Here is a 12530-nt window from a genome sequence, read left to right as displayed (position 1 = left end):
TCCTAATTAATTAGAAATAAAAAAACCGAGTAAGGTCTAGACATGAGATTTACACTGGACAAATACTAATAAGTATATAAACATTTATATACATAAGAGAAAAAAAATGAATAAAAAAGACCGAAGAAATTTGATATATTTTAGGCGCTTATGAAGCAAATAGTATAAATGAAAGTATTATAAAAATTGGCACTAATAGTTAGAATATAAATTTACAGAATTCTGTAAATTAAGTATAAATTTGAGCTAATTAGCTCAAACAATTCCAAAATGAATACTTCAAAGTAATTTTTTTTAATGAAAATATTTTGTTACATATATAGCACAGCTAGGAATGCGTCGTGTCTTTGGGCGTAGGAGGTCTGGGATTCAATTTTGGTGCGATAAGATATGAAGGTTTTCTGTCTTCTCTACCACAAATAAAAAATGTTGAGAGGGGACGTTAAATATAAATACTATAACAGTAATAATACTATCATACAGTTAATTTACTATTTTACTTAACTAGTTTCAATCATAGAAACTTATTAAATTTCGAATATGTGCTTGAATGATTTAATAGTTATAAAAAAAATAATTTTTATTTTTAATGGTTTTCCTTAACTTTTAAATTAAACTAGATACATTAAAAAAAATAAAATTTCAAAAATATGATACATTCAAACTTCATATAATGTCTTAGTTTATATTGAAGTAAAATAATAGATTATCTGTGAAGATATTAATATATAAGATAAAAAAATAATTAAACAATATATGATAATCGTATGAAAATATAAATGAATAATATCGATTGTTCTCCGATGAAGTTAATTACTTATTTTATACACATCCGGAAGCATAGTAGTAATACTCATCGTTTCATGTGATATCAAATTACGTTGTTCCTTAGCAATTAAAATTTTTGATAAGGGCTCCCCCTTTCTTATTCGCTAAATTCACTTCCGGTAACTCGAGTTATATTAAAATACACATGTAAATTTGAGAATCAATAAATTAAGCACTATATACCAATTTATTGAGATGTAAAACTTTTTAGTTGACAGTATAGTATTGTTAACGAAGGTTGGTAACCCATCGCTCTCTAGGGCAAAGGAATCAATATTTTATGAATTATACATTATTGATATTATATTATAAAGCTATATACAGTGAACTTGAAATCCATTACATAGGTACTCGGTAAACGTACATACCTAATAAACCTAGGTAAACCTGTTACTCGCACTGAAGTATAATGCATTTATGATTGAGTTATGTAGGTGGCCTAAAGATTATTAAAGTAAAAAAAACGTACTTAATGAAAACATAAATAGAGACATTATTAGTTTAGTACATCTAATTCGAAAATAAAAGTCTATATACTAAAAGGAAACGTCAATAAGAATATTTAAAATAGGACACAAATAACATAAAAAAAATTCATTAATAAAATTTACAAGACATTAGAATTAAAGATTTTGAAAAAAAACTTGTTAAAAAATCAAACCCAAACTTTTACTAATATTGGATTAATATAATTTCTAGTGTTCAATGTCAATTCAACACTAAAAATAATATTAACGAATGTTTATAATAACATTAAAGTATATCATATGTTTAAATAAAATGTACATATTTCAGTAGTAATGGGTATGTTTTTTAAAAATCTAGTTCTAATAATACATAAACTGTACAGTTTGTTTTATCATTAATATCATATTAATCATATATATGCATAATTTGTTAAAATACATTTGAAATAAAAACGGCTTCTTAAAAAATAGAAAAAATTTTAGAAAAACTATAATTGTTACTTTTTTGCAGTATTATTACAAGCAATTTTAATTTAACAAACTTTCTAATCAATGAATTTTTATAGGCCTTATTATACATAATAATGTTATATAATTTAAAACTATCATATTACAACTAAATATTTCAAATGTATAGAATACTTAGACTTTTTATATGTGAACTGGATATACTATGGAGCTATTGATTTTAATAAATGTCAGTACAATAACAATAATTGTTGCAAAAATATATTAAAGAATTATAATTATAATTATAATTCATAGAGGAAAAGAGTTGTCGAAATAAAAATGTATAAATATTAATTATGAAATAATTAATATTGTTTAGAGCTAATTAGACTACCACATATAAAATAATAAATATGGCATTATTCGAGAAAAAAATTCATTTCTTTTTAATTGATTGATGTAATCATAAATAGTGTCGAATTTTTTCGATGTGACAAGAGCTATAATTGTATGAAATAGAAGGACCGTTGGATATTCTCAAAACTTGGAAGATATATTTGATCTCAAGAATATCGCATTGGTTTGAATATTAATTTTAGTTAAAAATCTGTTTACAATGAAAATAACACTTTTTTTTTATTTATGTTAATCGTAGTGCCCTGCCAAAGTTTCAGAGACAGGATAGACTGATGGAAAACACTTTTGTGTTTTACTTACCCGTTTTACAACTGGCTGGCCGACTCTTTATGTGTTTCTGTTCTGAGTCAGCGCGTACCAGAGGACGATCTCACTAGTCCGGTACAGATAAAGGCTATTGCTACTAGACGCCAAGACATGGACTTCCCAGAGACGAAAATGCTGTAAATTTCGAAGTCCAGAGGCTTTTATATATCAATTTTGAACAGAAGAAACAGAATTATTATCCAAAAAAGAGTACTAATACACACACAAACACACACACATTAATTCACGGTAAGCGAAGAAATACCAACGGCTTAAACGCGATGTATATATATATAATATATATACAAGAATTTTATAATTAGGTATACGAAGACGGCGTAATACCGGTGGCTGCTTTTAACTACGGCGCTCGTATACACCGACAATTAATTCTTCGGGCCGACCACTGCACACTGCTGGTCATACCGCCACTACCGTTTCCAAAACTCGAAGTTCTTGCGCGCGCGTATGTATGTAAGTGTGCGTGTTTGCAGAAAAGAGAAGTGGCGGGTAAAAGAGGCGGGCCGACACTTCAACGATTGAGAGGGTTTGCCCGGTGATGCAGTGGAGGGGTAACGGTCGCGAGTCCCGTTCACCTGGCTCCAGAGCCAGAAGGGCGCTTGTTTCCTTCATATAGGCGGCGATACCAATCGAGATTCAACTACCTGACCACGCCCAAAATACTTCTACCGCACCACAATCCATAAATAATATTGAAATACTGCAGAAGCGACATGAGCAGCATCCACGATATTCCCAGATGAAGAAAAAGAAACAAAGAGTAACCCTTCTCCCATTTATGCTTTCTGACCCTATTCAATACAAAATTGCTATTTTGCTCACGAGATCAAGCATTATACAAATTGAATTTGATAAATGTTGTGTTCTTTTTTAGAGTGTGTTTAATAGGCGCGAATACAAAAAATTTGCTTTTAGCGTTTTATAACATGTTGTATTTCAAAAGTATATACACTAAATCGATTGAGCAAATTACCAAGGTTACCAGTGTTACAAGAACAGAGTCGGTACAAGAATTCGCGGGGCAGATAAGTTCACGGGAATTTTTATGAAAAAAATGACTTCCATACAATCCATTATAATAAATATGTATTAAAATCATGGAAATTTTAATTTGAGCAAGTAGAGGTTGGTGATAAAGAAAATTGAGACAATAATAATCATAAAAAAAATTTATATTTTTTATTCAATATTATTTTCTTATTTTGTTATACAGTGTATTATATCTTAAAGAATTCAATTATTATAAATCATTTTTTTAAATTCTTTTAACTATTTTTTTTTTCACTACTAAAATAATTATTCATATTCCAGTTTTGGGCATAACGTGGAAAAGTCATTGCTTTATTAGATTTTTTAACTAAAAAATTAGTTATTTCAGATGATTTTTTTTAGTTATCATAATTTATATATTTTTAAACGTAGAAATAAATGTTTTATATAATACAATTTTCTTTTTACCTTTAATAAATTGTCTTATTTATAATATAATATTTTAATGACTTAGGTGTACTAGAAATTAACTATTCAAGTCGACTATATCTGGGAATTACGCTTCTAATTGTACGTATTCATCTGTTGTTGTTAATAAATAATTGTATTATTTTATATTACTAATTTTTCTTAAAAATAACAGATATTGTGTACTCCTAAAATATTAAGAATAAAACACTAAGGATTTTAATTTAAAATAAATTAAAAATTAAATGTTTACACTACATGAAATATTTTGTTGAAAGTTCAGAAAATACAGTATAAAAAAAAGGAATATCTGTCATAGATAAAAATTTTGTTTAATGACTACATTTTTTGATTAATTTTTAAATCTAACGAAAACTGCATAATTAATATTTATTCAATTCATTTTATACATTATAGTAAAAAATTATTTTTTAATATAAAATATGAATAAATAAGTATAAGATACTAAATACAAAAAATATTTTTTACTATTATATTATTAAACTAAAAATAGGGTTCTAATTCAAGAAAATTGTTATAATACTTTGGCTTCTTATGTACGATCAAGTAAGTTTAACACATTATAGTTTGTAAATGTGTGGATTTGCTTCAGTTGTTTCTTCGTAGGCCTTTGACAAAGTAATTCTACAAATTAGTGTAAAATAGTTATGTAAATAATTTAGTTCGCTAAGAATTATAATAATTCAACACTCATGTATATAAATAAATACGCACGGATCAATAGGCCGGCAGCTTCGTTGAATCCATACAAATCGAATTATATCTAATTATGTATTTATATGTGGATGGTAATTCTTATAATAGTAATTGTTGACAACAATTAATATACATCACTAAGATGTTATTGTAAAAAATCGTAGGTTAACAAAGATCTAAAACGTTGTAGAGATAAATAGATGTTAAATCTTAAGGGCAGCTACAATCAGTGTTAGGCTGATTTTCATTTAGAAAAATATAAAATTATTCAAATAATAGTTAAAAAAAACTCTTTAAATTCTTTTTAAACATAATTATTCAAGCAAAAATTAAATACTAATTATAAAAATGATAATATATGATAATTTAAATCAGATTTATTATAATAACAATACATTTTACTCGAATAAATATGTTTTAAAATTATTCGTATACATTTCAACTTAACAAATGATTTATGAAAATTTTCCGAGTAATATTTTATTTAAATCAAATTTGTTTTGAATAGTGCCCTACTCTGGTTGTAATGAAGTAGCTCTTGGTTAATTTAGTAATATTGCAATATGATGTTTCAATAGTAACAATATATATTCCAAAAATTTTGGAAATATCAAATTTTTAGTGGGATGATACGTAAGGGCCGATTGAGGGTTATTTAGCATACTGTATTAGTAAAAAAATTTGTCGAACCACTATGTTTACTGGCCCAGAAAATTCCTTTTTTTTTTGTCAATTAAATTATTTGAGACGAATTTAACCAATTAGAACGAACATTGAGGGGAGTCGGAGTTATATACCCCTAAATTTCTTATAGTTATAATATGTAATCTAGTCAATTAGCTTAAACTGTTCTAGCCTTCCTAAACACTTTATCAATTATACATCTATAGATTTATTCTAAAAATGTTATGCAACTATATGTTATTCAATATTAAAAAATCCTTTTTTTTTCATATTAATCAAATCTTATCATGATATAAAAAAATAAACGAATTATTATAAATCGTAGTCGCGGAACTTTGTCAGTACTCGGCCGGCAACCGTTTGCTTTTCGATTGAAGACACAATGATCACCGGGCCATTGTGCTGTGGTTCGGTATAATGAGCCAGTTCGTCCCTGATAATATGACGCATGCCAAATGCGCATGCGAATACAAAACAGTAGTTGTCATTTTGCATGAGTTCAAGCATTACACTTTCGCTAAACTATTTTTGTTTTAAAAACTTGCCGTACCTTGGAATAATCATACCGGAATTCAATTGCGATGCACAAACAATAACTTTAGGGAAAATATGTTTAACATAAACATAAAAATAATTACAAACAAACCATATTTAAAATATACTAAAACGTGAAATAATTTAATCAAATAAGAACCATATATAAACTTTTTTAAACCCACAAACATAAGTTTTATTATAATGAATTAACTGTAAAACAAATAATTATACATAAGTAATGTTATTATACTAACAAGTAAGTTAAACTTTGACAAAATAGTTAGGAAGTACTATAATTTTGTGTAGTGGAATAAACAATGAAAAATTCAAATTTATGGTTAATTAATTAACCCAACTCAACTTGAGTGTACTCTATATTTTATAAACTATAACAGTTATAAAACCCATGAATTTTAGCAAAATCAGCATGAAATATAATTTCTAGGCTACATAATCGAATTAATTGTCTTCTCTTGCCCTATTTTTATAACAACCCTAATATTAAAAAAAAATCATTGACATTTACAATTTTATTNTAAACCCACAAACATAAGTTTTATTATAATGAATTAACTGTAAAACAAATGATTATACATAAGTAATGTTATTATACTAACAAGTAAGTTAAACTTTGACAAAATAGTTAGCAAGTACTATAATTTTGTGTAGTGGAATAAACAATGAAAAATTCAAATTTATGGTTAATTAATTAACCCAACTCAACTTGAGTGTACTCTATATTTTATAAACTATAACAGTTATAAAACCCATGAATTTTAGCAAAATCAGCATGAAATATAATTTCTAGGCTACATAATCGAATTAATTGTCTTCTCTTGCCCTATTTTTATAACAACCCTAATATTAAAAAAAAATCATTGACATTTACAATTTTATTTCAACCTAGAAATCTCAAACAATAATTTCACTTATCGTCAAAAAGATATAAATTTTGTTGATTACCGTAAAATTAATGAAACCAATGAGAAAAAACATCAATATACCTAACTGATAACACTATTCTGTGAAGGTAACCTAAAATCGTCATGTTATATTATAATATGAATTGAAATAATTGCTATGAACGATATTAACTAGATGTTAACAAACAACATTTAATTTCCAAATTTTCAAGCAACCATATAATTTAACGTCATTTTATTTGTAATTGAAGAACAAAATGCCAAAAAATAAAGAACTGAATAATGAGAAACGTTTTCCCCCAAAAAAATACGGACTGTCTTCGCTCAAGGCAACTATACAGGATCAAGAAAAAATCAACAACTTTAATTTTAGGTTCTTGTTATTTATCTAGACATAGATTTGTTACTATCAATCAATGGAGTGGCAGCTGACCGGATTAGTGTAGCCACTCAGTTTTTCTTTCTCATTTGCGCACAAACAACTTGCTATTTAACAAATAATAATGAACACTTATTTTATTTCACGGATTTTACTTATCATTTAGTATTTAAGTATTACCTAATTTACAAAAATAATATTAATGTACCAAAAAAAGTTTTATAGTAGTCATTAGTGAGTCTCATATCTAAATAAAAGTATCTAGTTTCATAAAGTATTAGTGAAATGTTTAGCGAAAATTAGTTATAGTTTTATTTTATATGTAATACATTGAATGCTTTCTTGTACACCAATAATTATTATTTAGTTTTGAACGTCAATATAGTCGTAGTAATTTTATACAGTATTACAACATTTTTAATTTACTTCAAGTCTTTGACAATAATTTTTTTAAATATTCTCCTGAAAAATTCTTTAGTGCGTGCTAAGCCATCAATATAAAATTTAAACACAAATAATAACATCTTAGAAAGTTTCTTTATTTTTTAATGTAATTTTCTTGTTATTATGACGTAAAGAAAAGAAAAAGAAAAATGTAGAGCTTAAAAACATATACTTGAGATTATTAAGCGAATGAGGTTGATGCCAAAATAATTTACGTTGTTAATAAACCGATAATTTTTCTCTATAATTTGATATATAGAGTGTTCAGTAAGTAAGAAAACGGATTTCTATTGTTCTCAATGTTTGAACAACTGACCTATATCGTTACTTACTAAACACTCTGCAGAAAAATCATCAAAATACTATACAGAGTGTTCAAAAGTAAGGAAACAGGTCAATTGTTACAAACAATGAGAATAATAAAAACCTATTTCCTTGCTTACTAAATACTCTATGTATTGCTTTACTCAGGGCCGTCCTAAGGTCAGGTGATGCCCACACTCCAGGTTTCACGTATTTAAAATATTCTAAGTTTTCTTTAAATACAACATTTAACAAATCGTTAGATAAACTGTTATAAACTATGTCTATACTTTTTATCAAAATAAGGTTTTGTATTAAAATTATGTAAAATATCCTTGCGCTGTATTTTGTTATTAAACTCGGTAACCGAAAAATCATTATATTTTTTCAAATTCTAAAATTATTGATATTATATTATAAGTTTTGATCACTAAATAACCCGTGATTACTGACAAATTTTGTGAATATAATGTTTCTGTATTATTCATTAAAATACTAATAAAAATGTGTATTTAATAATTTTCTTATAATGTAATTAAAATGAATAAAAATCATTTATATTAAATCAATCAATCGTTAGTAAATATTTCAGACAGTTTTTGGCTCTCCAGAAGATGATAAAAATTCAGATTCGGTACACCTAACCCAATATAGTATGAATTTTTATTTTACAATATTATATTATTAAACAAATGAAACCAAGTACGAAATACTTATATAGTATAAATTATAATAATAAAAGAGAATAGTCATTAAGGTAATGTACTAAATAAGTTATACTTAGATTAGGCGATGAACTGATAATGTAATAGGTACATTAAATATTTAAAGATACGTTACTTATTTTGAAATGGGAGAGGTCACCATATAGATTGTAATTGATTTTCTGTGGAAAGCATCAAAATTTTATAATAAACCCTGCTATAAGAGGAATGCTCTGAGCCCTACAAATTGCAGGAACTTTTCTGGCTCTACCTAATATTATATAGTTTATCTTTTCGAATATTTTAACTCAATTTAATTCCAATAATCAATTGAAAGAAGTATTTTTAAATTAGTGACTTGATTTAAGATGAACGAACACACAATTTATGTACTTTATTGTCTACATCGGTATTCAGTAGTTGACGTTCAAACTAAAGATTCGCGGTTTAAAGCAAAGTAAAAGTCATTGTCAGACGATTTGTTACTAAAACATCAAAACCTCTAGAGATTTTAGTGATCGATGGTCTGTGACACTTGACATTGATGTACTACTGCGTTACATTTAAAGGACCGTATTTGTTTCTACGTGTTTTTTTTACGTACAACAGCAACTAACAGTTATAAAATATATGTCAGTTTACATGAATACAGAATAATATAGCATTTTTCTTGAGTAATGAAAAGTTTTATAAATCCACTTATTAATTGTAGACAATAAGTAAGGATGTCGTCATGACCAAATCACCCATATTGCGTTTTGTTTTTTTCAATTATAGTTAGGGTTTATAAAAAAAAAATTATACATTTATTATTATTTATCATCATTTAGTTTATTTATTTTATATTTAAACAAATTTATTTTTATTGAAATTTATATTTTTAACACAAACAATACAATTATTTTAAATAAAAATATTTTTTAGATTGGAATAGTCAAGTGTCATATTCTTAAGGAGAATATTCTTCAGTATCATATGTTTCATTGAAAAATAATGATTCACTAGACTATAGTATAAATTCTGAAAGTGAATGTGAGATTCCATAAGTTGATAATAGTAAAAATAATAATAATGAAAACACTAATAGCAAATATCTGTGTAACGAAATTATGATAATGGAAATTATGTTTATGGGAACCCATCAACAAGCGTGGACTGGCAGGGTGGACATTTGGCGATAGTCACCTGGACCTTCTAGAATTGCTATGTTCGGGCATAACATAACCAAATGATCGGTAAAGTAATACCTAATAAATGTTCTATAGTAACTCAAAATTAAATATAAATTAATTAACATAGGTGGTTTTGTATGAGCATGAGAATGATTGAGTTACTGTGTTTCTTGAATAAAATCAATCTATATGTGCAAGAAGTGTCATGAACTTTTACTATTATCTATTTATTACTCGATTGTGTTTGTTATTACATATTATTTTATTTAAAATAGATAATTTGTCAAAACTAAAGAATTCCTTATGGTTATTACATTACAATAATATATTTTTAATTTAAAGACTAATAGACAATGATTTATAGAATACTGAATAATAATGAGTAGTGTTCGTATTATAACAGTTCACTTAAAATTTTTAAATTATAATTTTTTTTTTAATTATGAATAAAGACATAATATAAAGAAATAAATGAATATTTCTTATTTCTTCCTTTTTTTAGTCATTAGTAACGAGTAGAATGATGCAAACAAAAAGAATAGTTAAGATATAAAAATAGAAATTTGACATTCTTCACAGATTTATTTACATTATGTTGTTTTGTGTAGTACATAACAACAAACATTACCTTTGCCCTTATTCATAATTTAAAGAAAATTTATAATTCATAATTGGGCCTGCTTAAATTTCCTTGTGCGGGCTTTCGGGGTTCCAGTCCGCTCCTGATCAACATAATTTAATTTTAATTATTTTAATTTTTGTTTTCATCATCCCCGAATGAGAACAAAGATGTCAAAAACTATGATAATAAGAAAAAAAGTTTGAAAATGAGACAAAATACTGTGAGGATCAATTGATTATAGAATTATAGAATTAAATTGAATATAAAGAATGGTAGGAAGTATATGTAGAAGGAAGCAGAATAGTTGAGTGTTATTTTTGGACGCTCCTTCCAGTTATTATGATTCGATTCCTGTTATTAAGGAAAAATTAGTTATTTATATATATTTTTTAATGTCTTGGGCGTGGTGTAGCGCGGTGGACACACTAGATGTTGATAAAAACCTAGTGTTAAGCCACGCCTGCCGCCGTAGTGTACGGATGGGTGACCATACATGCGTTTTACGGTGGAAAAAGCACCAGGTCCCAAGTGTAGAAGGCAACGGGAAACCACTACACTTATCCCGTCCCTAGTAATAACATTTGACCTTTGGGTATCTGGAATCCAACACCCGAAAACGGGTAGGAATTAAAAGAAGAAGATTATTGTCTTATTATAATGAATGTAATAAATATGACAATATTAATTGTTTACTATAATGTGTATGCAGGGGCGTATTCACATATTTTCCACCTATAGGCATATAAAAATGTGCCACCTTTCATTACGTTATGACGGAGGGGGCTTATTTTTATATATATTCGCCATAACTTTACTAATTCTTTTTCAAAAAAAAAGTATTTAAAAATATTTTTCATGCAAATCTATGTTTATTAATAAATCATAAAATAAATTGTTTGTAGCTATTAATATACATATAATAAATACACAATAAATGTAAACGATTATGATAATTATTAGAACGTCAATATGTCCTAAAAATAATAAAAAAATAACTTGCAATTTATAAATTTGTTAGCCTTAAATATTTGCCATCCCTTAAAATATGCCACTGTAAGAAGTTGCCTATATTGTCTGCATATAAATACGCCGCTGAGTGTATGTTACTTTATTTTATTAATAATTAACAAAATAAATAAATTCGACTTCATGAAAGCTCTTATTCCATCATTTCTTTCTGCGAAGATAACTTTATACAAAAACAATTAAGTACTTACAATTTGGGTCTACATAATAAAACCACAAATGATTCTTTTATATATATTTGGAATGAGTTTATTGTTTCACTGAGTCAAAATAAGTTAAATCATGCGTTGTATAATATAAAAAAATATATTTACACAGAAAAATTAATTATATGTGGTGATCAATTCGAAGGACAAAATTGAAGCATAAAATTAGTTTTGATTTGTATTTTAAAGTTATTACAAATTGTTGTTCATCAAAATTTGACTATATCATAATTTTTTAGTTCTGGGTCACTTATATTTGTCATCTGATAGAGATTTTGTAATAATATAATAAGAAAAGAAATATCCTGAATATAAGCACCAAATAACTGGATAAAATTTATTTGAAGTGCTTGAAAAATAATCTATTTAAGGTAATAACAACGAAAAAAGAAGAAGACTTTTAAACAACTTTAATAATAAAAAATAAAGAAGGGGATATTAGTAATAGATAAAGTAATAATAATGGAAAAAAAATTGAACGGTTAAAATATCAGTGGACATATTTTGTAAGAGATAAACTTTACGAAATATATTACAAATAATCCAATAATAAAACAGACGATTTTTTAGTAAAAATTCTAAACGTAAATGATTAAGCCTAAACAATTAAGTCGGCTTTATCCAAATGTACAAAAAAAAAAACCCAGCACAGGGGGGTCGCAGCATAGTGGTGACGTGGCATAGTTGGATCAAGTAAATGATATCTGACAGTGATTAAAATCACTATCAAAAATAAACGCTTCGATGCAAATCTTTAGATAGTGTTTAATTTTAAAAAAATTGGTGTTTTATTCCAAAAGCTACTTGATCTGCTGGTTCCTTATTAATATCCTGATTAAGATAAAGTATGTCGAATGAAAAAGGGT

This window comes from Daktulosphaira vitifoliae, unplaced genomic scaffold (genome assembly GCF_025091365.1).
Source record: "Daktulosphaira vitifoliae isolate Bord-2020 unplaced genomic scaffold, ASM2509136v1 Scaffold_2, whole genome shotgun sequence".
Lineage (NCBI taxonomy): Eukaryota > Metazoa > Arthropoda > Insecta > Hemiptera > Phylloxeridae > Daktulosphaira > Daktulosphaira vitifoliae.
The sequence above is the reverse complement of the archived record's forward strand: the minus strand, read 5'-3'. Positions refer to the sequence as shown.